Source organism: Bos mutus, chromosome 1, assembly GCF_027580195.1.
Source record: "Bos mutus isolate GX-2022 chromosome 1, NWIPB_WYAK_1.1, whole genome shotgun sequence".
NCBI lineage: Eukaryota > Metazoa > Chordata > Mammalia > Artiodactyla > Bovidae > Bos > Bos mutus.
This window is the reverse complement of record NC_091617.1, coordinates 97,242,637-97,257,144: the sequence shown is the minus strand read 5'-3', so window position 1 is coordinate 97,257,144 and position 14,508 is coordinate 97,242,637.

Here is a 14,508-nt window from a genome sequence, read left to right as displayed (position 1 = left end):
AAATAAGTTTGAACTTTAAAATAAATCTGAAGGGAACCAAACAGAGCAAAGACATTCAAACAGTGAATGTGCAGCAAGACAGAGACATAGGAGATGAAGGGAAGGGCTGTGGGTGGGGTCGGGGATTAGAAACATGGGTACTTCCTTTCCTATCAGCTCACCAAGTTAGGATGAGTCACCTAACATTAATCTTTTCTGGAAAAGGGGATGTAAGGCTACTTCCTTAAAGAAATTCTATGTGAGCAGATACAGTAATATAGCAATACAAAACCTCTTTGAAAAATGTTCCCATAAAAACTCCAACTAGTCTTTTTATCTCTCAGCTTGCTTAGCCTTTACATGTTGGAGATCATGACAAGATACTTCACTGACATTAAAACAGGGGGAATGTTATCACTCAATTTTTTTGAAACTTGGCTTTTTTAGTAGAGTTAATATGTTATACCGGAGAAGGCAATGGCAACCCACTCCAGTACTCTTGCCTGGAAAATCCCATGGATGGAGGAGCCTGGTGGGCTGCAGTCCATGGGGTCACTAAGAGTCGGATACGACTGAGCGTCTTCACTTTCACTTTTCACTGTCATGCATTGGAGAAGGAAATTGCAACCCACTCCAGTATTCTTGCCTGGAGAATCCCAGGGACGGGGGAGCCTCGTGGGCTGCCGTCTATGGGGTCACGCAGAGTCAGACACAACTGAGGTGACTTAGCAGCAGCAATATGTTATACAGCAAGTATGAGATTGCTCAACTTAATTAAAATAAAATATCAGATTCCAATTGCACTAACATTCATGAAGTACCTAGCCTGTGTTGGATTCTCTCTCTAGGTACGAATAGAAACTAAATGAATGTAGGGCTCTGGCAAGAATTAAGGTAACTGTAGAATCTAGGGAATGAAAATTAATGGGCCCTCACATAGCTGTAGTAGATTAAGACCAGTCCTGGGCTTTTTCTGGCTAGTGGGCTTAACTACTAATAAATTCAATGATTTGGTCATTCAACCATCCACCCAACACAAAAGAACATCCAGTGACTATTCCAGACCAGGCAATGACCCACCAAAAAGTAAGATAAAGTCCCCCTTTTCAGGAAGTACATATTACTGTATAGGGAGACCAAAAATAAACACATAAGCCAATGAAATGATTAGAAAACACTAGAGAATAATGAGTATCCTGAAAGAAAGAAGGTAGTTAAAGGAGAAACCCTAAGAGGGTTCCTTTATTTTTTAGTTTTTTTTTTTATTTTTTATTGGAGGATGACTGTGTTACCGTGTTGTGTTGGTTTCTACCGTGCAACAGCCGTAAGTGCCTATGTATGTATATATCCCCACCCTCCCTCCCCGCCACACACCCCACCCCCACATCCCACCCCTCTAGGTCATCACAGGATGCCAATCTTCGCTCCCTGTGTTATACAGCAGCTTCCCACTTGCTATCCATTGAACTCATGGTAGTTTGTGTATATGTCAATGCTACTCTCTCAGTTCATCCCACCCTCTCCTTCCCTTGATGTGTCCACAAGCCCATTCTCTACATCTGCCTCTGTATTCTTGCCCTGACAATAGGTTCATTAGGACCACTTTTCTAGATTTCATACATATGCATTAATTTATGGTATTTTCTATTCTTTTTCTGACCTACTTTATTCTGTAGAACAGGCTCTAGGTTCATCCATCTCATTAAAACTGACTCACACTCGTTCTTTTTAATGGTTGAGTAATATTCCATTGTATAAATGTACCGCAGCTCCTTTATCCATTCGTCTGTCAATAGACATCTAGGTTGCTTCCATATTCTAGCTATTGTAAATAGTGCTGCAATGAACATTGTGGTATATGTGTCTCTTTGAATTATGGTTTTCTCAGGGTATATGCCCAATAATGGGATTGCTAGTTTAATTTTTAGTTTTTAAAGGAATCTCCAAGCTGTTCTCCATAGTAGCTGTTCTTTAGATAAGGTGGCTCTGAGAAGAGTTGTTGGAGTTGGTGACATGATGAGTAAGTTGAGATCCAAAAGATGGCTGAGAAATCAGTACTGTGATGAGACAGAAAAAGAGTATTTCAAAAAGAGGGAACAACCAGTTGAAAGTCTTCAAGTTAGAACCAGAAATAAAGTCATTGTGAATAAAATATAGTGCACAAAGAGAAAGTAGTAGTAACTGAAGTCAGGAAAATGATATAGCCTAGATTATGGCAACTTTTTGATGTCACAAAAAGGAGTCTGGATGTTGATCATCATGTAACAAAAAGTCATTGGAGGATTTTAACAGGAGAAAGGAAAGATCTTACCTGTATTCATTTTTTAAAGAAAATTCAGACTCCTCTGTGAGGAATGAATTATAGGAGAGCACGAATGAAGAGAAGGAGACAAGTTAGGAAGCTTTATCAGTGAGCTTTCAGGTTTATACAGGCGTATATAGAAGCTTACATTGATTTATGTAAGAAGCTGTATAATTCATCCTTATAATAAAAAGATGGTGCCATGGACCAGATTCACCATGTAATATTAGGTAGGACTAGGACTTTTTATGGTACACCTAAAAGTCTTTGACAATGTTCCTTTGAAATATAATAATAATGGTCTCACCAAATGAACTTGGTGGTGACAGAATTAAAGCAGATGAAACCACAGCTCTGCACTAGAAAATTAGTTTCTCTTTGTGTTTGACTCATTTTGATTTTCTCCTCAAACTTAAAAAAGCGTTTTTACCAGAATTGATAATATAGATAATACTCACTCTGTGTTCACCTCCCTAAAGACGACCCCTTGGATTTCCAATCTCCCCAACCATTGCAAGCTAAGAAGAGGAAGGTAGGGTCAATAAGCTGCTGGTGCTAACATGGAAAATGAGAAGTAGAGCTGCTAGCCGAGCATAGGTATATGTCTGGACTTCAATAAGGCTGTAATCAGAACCACATTGCTTTGTAACAGGAAATCTGGGCTTCTAAGAACTGCAAAGTGGAGATTTACCAACTGACCTAATCATGCAAAGAAAATGTCAAACTGCAATAACAGATTTTTGTACTCCTGTCTGCTTAAAGAGCAGAGGTTGGGGCCCCTGCCCAGCACAGATCATGAGGCACACAATTGTCCAGGCTCCGTGTTTCAGTACAGAGTTTTGCTTAAATGTGCCAGATATTGTTAAAAATACAAAGAACCCTGTTCATAAACACCAGGCTTTCTACCGATCCAAAAGCACATGTTTATTTGTGTGGTCAGTGGCCTGCATATTTTAAGAATCATGTAAATAATAAAGTCAAACTACTTTAGTTGGTAAGAGTGAAATTGATGGCCCAGTAATCAGACACATTTGTGGGTTGTTGTATCTGTGCATACACTATTGATGAGAAATAGTGGCCAAAGACTTGTGAGAGACTTTATAAAAATACACTTCAAAATTTACATCTTCCCTAGTGGGAAAGAATGGCCTTTCTTTTTTTTTTTTTTTGCTTCAGAACACAAGTGGAAAACAGATATAATAATTTTTAAAACTTATAATGACTATTCATTAGCTACACCTTAAGGAAAAAGAAATACAACAGTTTAAGGCTAATCAGACCTGGAATGGAAAGCTATCTAACCATTAAATATAATCAGAATATTTGAATTACTTCTTCCTTACCTTAGGGAAGAAAAGTAAGAGACCAAAGTTCTGAGACCAAGACAATCGATTGTTGCCCCATTTGAATCCTAACTAGAAAAAAAATTAAGTCAAGAAAGTCTTCAGTATCACAGAATAAAGTGGCCAATCCTAATCAGCTTTAGAATATGTAGATGCTTCCTTGAAATGCTTTCACATTTGTTTTAGACAAATAGATGTTCTTTTTGAAACCTCAGTTTTGATGGAGTAACCACTTTTATAGTATGCCACCCTACCCTCACTCTGCTGTCTATAGACACCTGTAGCCTCAAAACATGCTCACTGCAGAACTGAGTCCAAGCTAAGGTCATCACCAGTTGACAACCTTTTTTTTTGAAGTGCTAATAGAAAAATTAACATTCATTTTTAAAATTTATATATGTATTTTTACATTGCCTATTTTTACGTATTTATTTTTCTCAGACCAAGGCAGAGATTAAGTTGTAGTTAGCATATAAATAACTCAAGATCACTTTCTGATTTTTGGCAAAGCATGGCTGGTCATTTGTGATCTTTGCAGCTTCATCTGGATGGTGGACTTTTTACTTTTGCAAAACCAAGAGTTGCCATCTCCATTTTGATCACAGCATACTTTCTCTCTGAGCCTGCCTGAGGCCTCACCACAGAGGGCACTGAGTAGCAGCTACAGAGACATGAAAGCTAGTTGAGGGGACGAAACCTCCTTGCTCCTCCTGAGCTCTGTGCAAGTGGAAGTGAGTTTTCTCATAGAGTAAGCATATGAGAATCTGCATCTCTAGAGCCCATTCATGTCACACTTTCTTAATAAACTGCCAAAGAGAGAGCTGAGGGAAAATCGCTAGGACTTCAGACAATCTGGACTTGGTGTTTTTTTGTTTTTTTTTTTTAAAGAGAGAGATGTAAAGGTAGTGCTTTTGTATCACATTCATTTTGTCCAAATAGGCTAACAGATACAGTCAATAACAAAATGGTCAAGATGGAAAAGCAAAGTGCTCAATGAAATCAGAATCAAATTCCATATCCCCCAGCTCACCATGTTCCGACTGCCAAGCCACGTGGTGTATGATGGCTTTAAAGTGAAGTACAACTTGCATGGGGCAGCAGGGTTGGCCTTGTTTTCAATTGTACTGTTATGGGACAGCTGATTAAGGGGAGTCACAGAGCAGACCAGATATTCAGCTTTTGACTTGAATGTACTGCACAGAGGTTCCTTTTGGGTATCAGAACTAATAACAAGAAAAAGCAGGAAACAATACCTTTAGTAATTAAAAGGAAAAGAAAGAAAACTGCAGCTTTAGGTGTGCATTTAAAGAGTTACTTCTGACTCAAATTCTGCATGATCATAGATCCAGAACAAAATTAAGCCAATATTTGATTGTTAACTAATGATGTGAGTTAAGAAATCTAAACCTTTCTTAGAGATAACTAGTATTTATAAAGATTTCATTTAGCATTCTATAATATAAATTATTTTAGTCTCTTCAGTATCTTTAAAAACACTCAAAATACACTGTTTAAAGCCTCAGGCTTAACAAGGTTAAACACACACTCTGGTAGGAAGAAAAATTGACTTACAAATTTGGAAATTTTCACTGAGTTGAAATAAGTATGAAATAAGAAGCTAGTTATTTCCTGCATACTAAAGGTGAACAATATGCTTTTTCCCAAATAATTACAGGGTCAACATCACCATTACCCAAGGAAAACATTTAGGATAAGTAACTTAAAAATATTAATATAAAAGTTAATTTTCAGAATACATGGTTATGATATTACTGAGTTATTTCCTAAATAATGAATAATCCTCATTATTCTATTTGAGATATCAGGGTAATTTAGATTCGTCTAATATCCAAATCCCATAAATATATTAGTAAGTATTACCTTTATGTCAGCCCAGAGAGCTACAACAATAGTTCTTACCATGAAAAGGGAGCTGGAGTAAAAATCAATTTAAATGAATTGAGGAGGAATGGTCCCATTTAAATAATTATCAGTTACCACTTTCCCAAATGAGATTTTGAAGAATATCCTATTTTACTTGAATATTTATTCTCAAACAATTTGGATTACTTTCCTTTTTCTGTTACTGCATTCACATTTCTAACCTAGAGATTCGGAAAAATAAATAATTTGCTTCTATGCCATTGTTCAGTTGTAGAATGATAAATGACCTACCTGGATAATGAGTGATTATTCATTTGTCAAGCATCTCCAGTGAACTTTATTCTAAATCTATGTAAGTATTGAGGGGCATTTGTGAAATAAACAAAGGGAAATAACAGAAAACAATAACTTGTCTTAATCTTGCACTATTTTATGAATGAGGGACTCTCCGGCTTGAGACTCACAGTTTGGATTTACTTTTAAAAGTATTGAGTCATGTTTTCATGTATATTCTACAAGTAGAACGGTGTTTCTTACTACTGAGGCATACTGTCTGCAAGAACTAGAAAGGATTCTTTATGTTTGCTGTTTGTGTGTTTTAAGACTTCTAAATTTTCTTTCCCAAACCAATGGAAGCATACAAACGTTGCATTGTAAATGCACACAATGGTGTGAGCTAACCTGAAATAATATGACTGTTGTTGACTGTGATTCTTAAAAAAAAAAATTTCCCCCAGCGGCTGCTCCTGACTCCAGTTTTGAAACAGTATTTCCATGCATATCCATGAATTATTTAGAATTTCTGACTTTGCAACTCTCTTTTTATGCTGATTTTAACTCTGGTTTTGAACCATTGTCCTTAGAAAGATGAAGAATCTGTAAGACTGAGTTCCACACGAGCCCCCTATTTATGTAAAAAGGTTCTCCATAGGTGCTTTTAATTTCCAGATTGACTTTCTTGTTCAACAAAATGAACACATCATTCACTAGAGTTTTACTATAAACCAATGTAAAATGAGAGTTTATGTAGGTACAGCAACTACAAACATAATGCAAAACAATAAAGAATAATTTTGCATTATGACAATTGTATCTGGAAACAGAAAAGTCTCTAGCATTTATCAAATTATGAGTCATCAAGGATGATTGAGCTCTCAAAAGCTTTCCTACCCATATTTTTCAAGTTAAAAACATTTTATTCTAGTATCTTTTTAAAAAATATCCAAACAGCTAGTTCAGAGAAGTATTCTTTTTGATATATGGCAGTCAATTTCGTCAGCAAAGAAAAAGGATTAAACACTTGCTATGTAAAGGAAAAAATTTTAAATTAATCAACTAACTGTCAGATTATTGCCATGAGGGTGATCACGTACAGGGTACTTTTCTATACAAAGACCAACCATCCTTGTATTTGGAGGAATGGCAATGTCATATGGGTGCAAGAGCACTAAGAAGTCTGTAATGGAATCTGTCTTCAAACCTAGCTTTGTTTTCTCCTTTTACTCTTGCCTTTTCCCTTCTTCCCTCTCTTTTCCTTATGTTCTACTGAAGTTTTGGCGTCTCACTGCTCAACTCAAATAGAGCATCTAGGACCAAGTAGGCTTTTCTATTTGATTTGAATTTTCATCCAGATTATTTGCATCCTGTAGACACAACACCATTTTTCAAAATACGATCTGACATCTGCAGTTGAACTCCACAGTTCAACTGCAGATGCCAAAAATGCAAGGTGCTATGATGGCGTTTTATAGTGTCTAGTGGAAAAACTCGTAAGTGGAATTCTTTCTCCATCAACTTTCTTACATTAAAACGATCAATTTTTTAAAATAAACTCAGGTTTATGGAAGAATCATCAAACGCAAATGCTTGGTTCCTTAGGGCAAAGCGTCCCAGTTAAGACACATTTTTATAATTTGCCTCTATTCCAAACGTTTGATCATTTTACTATGTTTGAGGGAGTGAAAACTTTCTCTTCTGGTGCTTCTTGTATTCCCCAATAAATGTTGTTTATAAAAATGGTAAACAAATCTGATTGAATACATAAAATGGCCATTTAAGAATATAGCCTAAAATAATCATTTTCAAAAGAATTTTAAGGTAACAATATTGCAGATTTTTAGTAAAAAACAGGTTTTGGAAGTTTGTCTTGATAGTCAAACTATGAAAAAGATATTCTAGTAATATCTTTAAATTTTTAATATTTCAGTAATACTTTAATAATACACCATATTTAATAATTCCTGAAAAATTAATACAACATAATACTATTACATATCTCAGGAATTATTAAAATAATATATGTAGATTTCATTTTTAAATTACTGATAAAGTTTAATTTGCATTGCACTTTAAAGTCAACAAATTTTAAGGAATTCCATGCTTTACAAATGAGTGTGGATATAAATATGAATTTTTTAAAGCATACAGACTACTCCAATGGTTTTGAAAATCATCTTAAGTCTAGTTTTAACTTTACTGTTCTGTGTTGTCAATAGTATTAAAATAATTTAAATTGAAACTTGTTAAAGAAAAAAATTAACATTGTTACATATTTTAGTAAGTTATCAATTCAAAAATATTTATTTGTAAAAGAAATGTTTATTTATTAGTTCCTTCTATTACAAAATAAAATAATATAATATTCTTAGGGAAACAATGACCTTTTTTTCTCAATAAGGTAGATTTGTGTTCCCTCATTCCATGGTGTAAGCACAAACGGGAAACAAGAAATATATTTTTCTGAACTAGTTTAAAATCTTTTTTCAAGAACTGGAGCATACTTTGGATGTATGTTTCTCAGCTGTTTGTTTATTTTTTAGACAGGATATACCAGTAACTTCCTACAATTTTAACCCTTTTGAAAAACACACTTGTTCAAAAAGTCTTAATGGCAAAAGATAAAAACAAGAATCACTGACACATTTATAGCAGGAAATTTGAAAACTTAAGTTTTGTATTTTCTCTGCAAGGAAATTTTTTTTTTCCCCAAATGCCTTTGCAAATAACATAGAGCTCATGATAAACAAGATGTGCCTTGCAAAAAAGATCACGTGTTAAGTAGCTAACCCAAGGTGCAACATTCCCCACTTTTTCCTAAATTATTAGGAAACACTTTCCAGTGTCAAGGAATAGCTTATTTATTTATATTTATACAATGTTTAAGAAATGATAATGCACTTTTAGTCAAGAAATTACTTAAGTGAAATTATATGACTTGTGACTAACACTGTGTGCTTTTGTTTTTAAAAGGGAAAATAGAGTTAAGTACATTGTTGGGATGTATTTATAGCACATTTTTATTGTTAGGTTATGCTTTCAGAGCTTTAGGAACATTTGAGAACAATAATCAGTGGTGTGTAATGGTATTGTTAGTGGAGTCCTTTCTATTGAATTTTCAAGATGTTGTAAAATGAGATTATGTGAGTAGCACCTCTGGACACTTTTTCCCATCATTGTGTTGGTATCAATCGCTGACTTCCACCATTTCTCCGGGTATTAAATAGAGACACTGTTTCCCACTGCCTTGATTGGAGGGTTTATAATACATGACAGAACTGATAACCCTACTGAGATTAAGCATTGTAACCTTATGAAAGCTAAATGAAACCTTCAGCTACAGAGAGTGTCTCCAAGACAGATCAGAAAAGGTATAAGAAATTTTACTTTCATCACTTATTCTGACAAAGCACTTCTCCACATAAGCATATCTAACCCAGAAAGATAGTGAGAAACCCTGCCTTCTTTAGCTTCAGCCACAGACTAGCAGCCCTGCTACTGCTGAGACAACCTTTGTCAGATGCAGACACTATAATACCTCGTTGCAGAAACCGTGGCATGCCTGCAGGTCCCTTAGTGCACACGGACAGACTGCCAGCACACAGCAGATCAGTTTGCAATTGGGAGGGCTCAGCATGGCTGGAAATTGAAGTATGTATGAAAACGGTATCTATTCCTGGCGTTGCCCCTGGAGTCATCTGTAACTATAGAAAAAGCCTTCTCATGAAACTTGCCTGTTTTCCCACCACCACCACCCCCCCCCACACACACATACGAAGAAAATGAAATTTAACAATTGGTCATTGACTCTCCTCCATAAGGATCTGTGGAGTCAGATATTAACCTATCATCTAATCTGATACATTGAGGGTCGTATACCAGCTTGCGAGGCCTGGCTGTAGAGACCAATATAGCTACATCCAGTCACTGGCACTGTAAACGGTTTTGTTACATTTATCATTCTCATTGGTTATGGGCAATCCCCATGACCAAAGTACAGAAATTGTATACCCTTTACTCACCCGTCTCCAGACTTTTAAAAAAGCAGCTATCTCAAGAAAGCCTTGGAGAGTGCCTTGTTAGCAGAGAACTGCTACCTAGACCTGAAAGGCTTGTAAATCTTCCCACCTCTCATTTGTTGTCCTTACTTAGGTTGATCCCTCTTTCATATCTACCCAATCCACCTAGTGTTCTCACTGACTTAGAAGCTTAGTCCCCACCCAACTTCCATGAAATGTTGCCTGGATTCTGGCTCAGAACTCCCCTTTTCTCTCTCAATCTGTATGTTTTTCAATTCATTTCAATAGGGAACTATCAACTGACACATTGGAAAGAATATAAGCTAAGGCTTGAGTAGCTGGTGACAATTTAATGTTGTAGAAAGCTTTTTCAGATGATCAGTTGACAGTGCCTTAATCCAAAGGAACTGTTTTTTTCAGTATTTTTTCTAAATGTTTATTTATGTTTTAAAAAATCTCAGATACAGGCATTTTCTGACAGGAGCTTTTAGTTAACTACAAAGTTACAGTGCATTGTGATTGTCTAATGCTATTCTGAGCTCGTCAAATAAATGATACACAAAGCCTTTCATTTAATTCTGGGCTCCTTATTCTAAAATGATTGACAAATCATAAGGTATTCAGATAAGCATGACAGAATAGGAGTTCAGTTCAGTCGCTCAGTCGTGTCTGACTCTTTGTGACCCCATGGACTGCAGCATGCCAGGCCTCCCTGTCCATCACCAACTCCCGGAGCTTACTCAAACTCATGTCCATTGAGTCAGTGATGCCATGCAACCATCTCATGCTCTGTTGTCCCTTTCACCACCCACCTTCAATCCTTCCCAGCATCAGGGTCTTTTCAAATGAGTCAGCTCTTCACATCAGATGGCCAAAGTATTGCAGTTTCAGCTTCAGCATCAGTCCTTCCAATGAACATTCAGGACTGATCTCCTTTAGGATGGACTGGTTGGATCTCCTTGCAGTCCAAGGGACTCTCAAGAGTCTTCTCCAACACCACAGTTCAAAAGCATCAATTCTTCGGCATTTAGCTTTCTTTATAGTCCAACTCTCACATCCATACATGACTACTGGAAAAACCACAGCCTTGACTAGACGGACCTTTGTTGACAAAGTAATGTCTCTGCTATTTAACATGCTGTCTAGGTTGGTCATAGCTTTTCTTCCAAGGAGCATGCATCTGTTAATTTCATGGCTGCAGTCACCATCTGCAGTGATTTTGAGCCCCAAAAGTAAAGCCTGCCACTGTTTCCACTGTTTCTCCATCTATTTGCCATGAAGTGATGGGATCAGATGCCATGATCTTAGTTTGCTGAATGTTGAGGTTTAAGCCAACTTTTTCACTTTTTCACTTTCATCAGGAGGCTCTTCAGTTCTTCTTCACTTTCTGCCATAAGGGTGGTGTCATCTGCCTATCTGAGGTTATTGATATTTCTCCCAGCAATCTTGATTCCAGGTTGTGCTTTATCCAGCCCAGCGTTTCTCATGATGTACTCTGCATATTAGTTAAATAAGCAGAATAGGAGAGAGGTCTGAAAATCAAATCACGTTAAGAACAATGAAAGTAACTATGGATGTTTTACGTTGAGAAATCTTTCAGATGAGACACCCTCATGATCTTCAATGAACAGGGTTATAGCAGGAGGAATTAGACTTATTCAGCATGGTTCCCAAGAACTCCATGTTACAAGAAGAAAGATGCAGCTCTATGTATAGAAGAAAAGTATCCCATAGATCTGTTAAAAATGAGAATCTTCTTTATGAAAATATCTGAGACAAGTATCAAATGACTGCAATTAACAAAATGTTGTTCTCAGTCACTCAGTCGTGTTTGACTCTTTTCAACCTTGTGGACTGTAACCCACAAGGCTCCTCTGTCCATGGGATTTTTTTTAAATTTTATTTTATTTTTAAACTTTACATAATTGTATTAGTTTTGCCAAATATCAAAATGAATCCGCCACAAGTATACATGTGCTCCCCATCCTGAACCCTCCTCCCTCCTCCCTCCCCATACCATCCCTCTGGGTCATCCCAGTGCACTAGCCCCAAGCATCCAGCATCGTGCATCGAACCTGGACTGGCAACTCGTTTCATACATGATATTTTACATGTTTCAATGCCATTCTCCCAAATCTTCCCACCCTCTCCCTCTCCCACAGAGTTCATAAGACTGTTCTATACATCAGTGGGATTTTTCAGGCAAGAATGCCAGAGTGTGTTTGCCATTCCTCCTCCAGGGCATCTTCCTGACCCAGAGACCAAACCTGCATTTCCTATGTCTCCTGCATTGGCGGGCAGATTCTTTACTACTGAGCCACTTGGGAAACTCTTAACAAAATATTACTCTAGAATAATTTTTAAATAGATTATTGAGAGGGAAAAAAAAAAAGAATTAGGAGACATTTGCAGAATGCAACTGCAGGCAGTGCAGTCAAGTTTCCTAGAAATCTCCTCTCCCTGTCTCTTTCTCTTGGGAATCACACAGACTCCTCTTTCTCTTTTTCTCTTAAATATGCTACATTCTTCTCTCTGCAGAATGAATTGATCCTCAGAAATTCCTGGTTTCTGTGCCTCCACAGTTTCAACTTGCGTGTGGCTCTGATTTGCCATAGCAACAACTCTATTATCATCACCATTTTCCTTAGCGTTCTAGAACCCAACAGCATCTTTCTTCCATTTCTAGGTTTTATGGTTCAAATTCTTCCAACAGGGTTTTGTTGGTTCCTTTTGAGTCCAGTTTCCCACACATGATTCAGTGCTGGGAGAAGGGGCAGATTTCTTTTAGAAGAATATGAGGGAGAGACAGTCACTAGAACTGTTCTAGTCATCTAGAACATGGTAGTGAGTTCTCTCCCTCTGGAAGGGAAGCAGAGACTAAACAATCATCCTTGGCATTAAAATCATCTTGAAAGTGAAAGTATAAGTGTTAGTTGCTCAGTCTTGTCCAACTCTTTAGGACCCCATGGACTGTACTGTAAACTGCCAGGCTCCTCTGTCAATGGGATTTCCCAGGCAAGAATACTGGAGTGGATTGCCATTGCCTTGTCCAGGGTATCTTCCTGACCCCAGGATCAAACTTGGGTCTCCTGCACTGCAGGCATGTTCTTTACCTTAGTCCACTATTATGTCCACTATTAACATCACCTTAGTCAAAGTCACCATTGTCTCTCATTTGAAATATTTCAAATGTCCAATTTGTATTCCAAGATGACTCTTAACTCATTTCCACATTGCAGCTATAGCAACTTTTCCAACCAGTTCTAACCATGTCATCATGTTTAAAACAAGACTTATCAGACTCTAAGTTCAAAATCAAATATCCTTTAAGAATCCACATAGTCTGGGTCTTGCCAACCTCTCTGGCCTCATCATATACTTTGCTCCTTGCTCTGTGCTTGGACCACACATTTCACTTTCAAAAATGAAAATTTACCAAGTTTCCTATCACCTCAATACTTTTAAACTTGCGACATCCTGTACCAGGAACACTTGGTTCTATCTTTAGGTTAGCCAATTTCAACTGAGCCTTTACATCTCAAATTAAGTATCGTGTCTTCAGATAGGTCACCCCTGTGAATGTTTGCTTCCATGGCACACAGTTGTCATTCCTGTAAATTTCAACCCAGTTGAATTCTTTAGTTCAATGTGTGTTTTTCCCACCAGAATATAAAATCAATGGGGACACCTCCTAATGTCCAGTGAAGTCCATGGTTTACATAAAATATAACTCAATAAATATTGTGGAGAAAATGAATCATTGGAGAGATCTATGTCTAATACCAGGTATTCTGAAGATGTGAAATTATTATTTCCTCACATTTCCAGAGATGATGAAAATTTGATACATCTTAAAAACCTATAGACATAATTAGAAAAAGCAAGACACTTTGTGAAAACTTATGAAATCAAAAGTATACTTTAAAAGGTGGTGTTATTTCTCTATGCAGAAGGAAAGGAATAAAAATTTTATGTGGGTTATTGTTTGGTGTAAATAAGCTTTGGAGTAAAGAAATTTCAGACAAGCAGGAAAAATACCAGATTTTAATTCTTTCAAGAAATTCTTATTTCAAGTACCTAACATATGCTAGGAACTATTCCAGATATTTTAGAAGCAGGGCGAAAAAAATAGAAAGTAATCCATGCCCTTAGGGAGTTTATATTCTAATAGCACTGTTAATAAGATACAAAAAAATATTTTAAAAAATTAAAATAGCAAGGTGTTCACCCAGACTTGGTTGATATTTTAAAACTTAAATATTTCTGAAGTTGACCTATAAAACATTAGTGTTTTCTCTCCTATCCATTAATCTCCTAGGGAATCCTCTAGATGTTGCATAGATATATAAGGAAAAGACTGTAAATAAATATTGAAACACAGATAGATGTAACTTCTTTGGTAGATTTGCAATTCAGAGATTTATGTCTAAATAAATTATGTAAATATTATTTGAACTTGGATAACTTAAATATTTCAAAGTAACAAAAGGCTGAGATTCTTATGCATCACATACTAAAAATTCTATCCAAAAGATTTACAAAGAATAAGTTAATTTTAGTGACCCTGCCCCTCTTTGCTCCCTTTAACACCCAGCAAAATAACAGGGAGATTATGGAGAGAACAAGATTCCTAATAGTCCCCGGGTCAGATTGGTCATGGGGATGTGTGAGAATCTAGATGCCAAGAGTAGAAAAGAAAACTTGG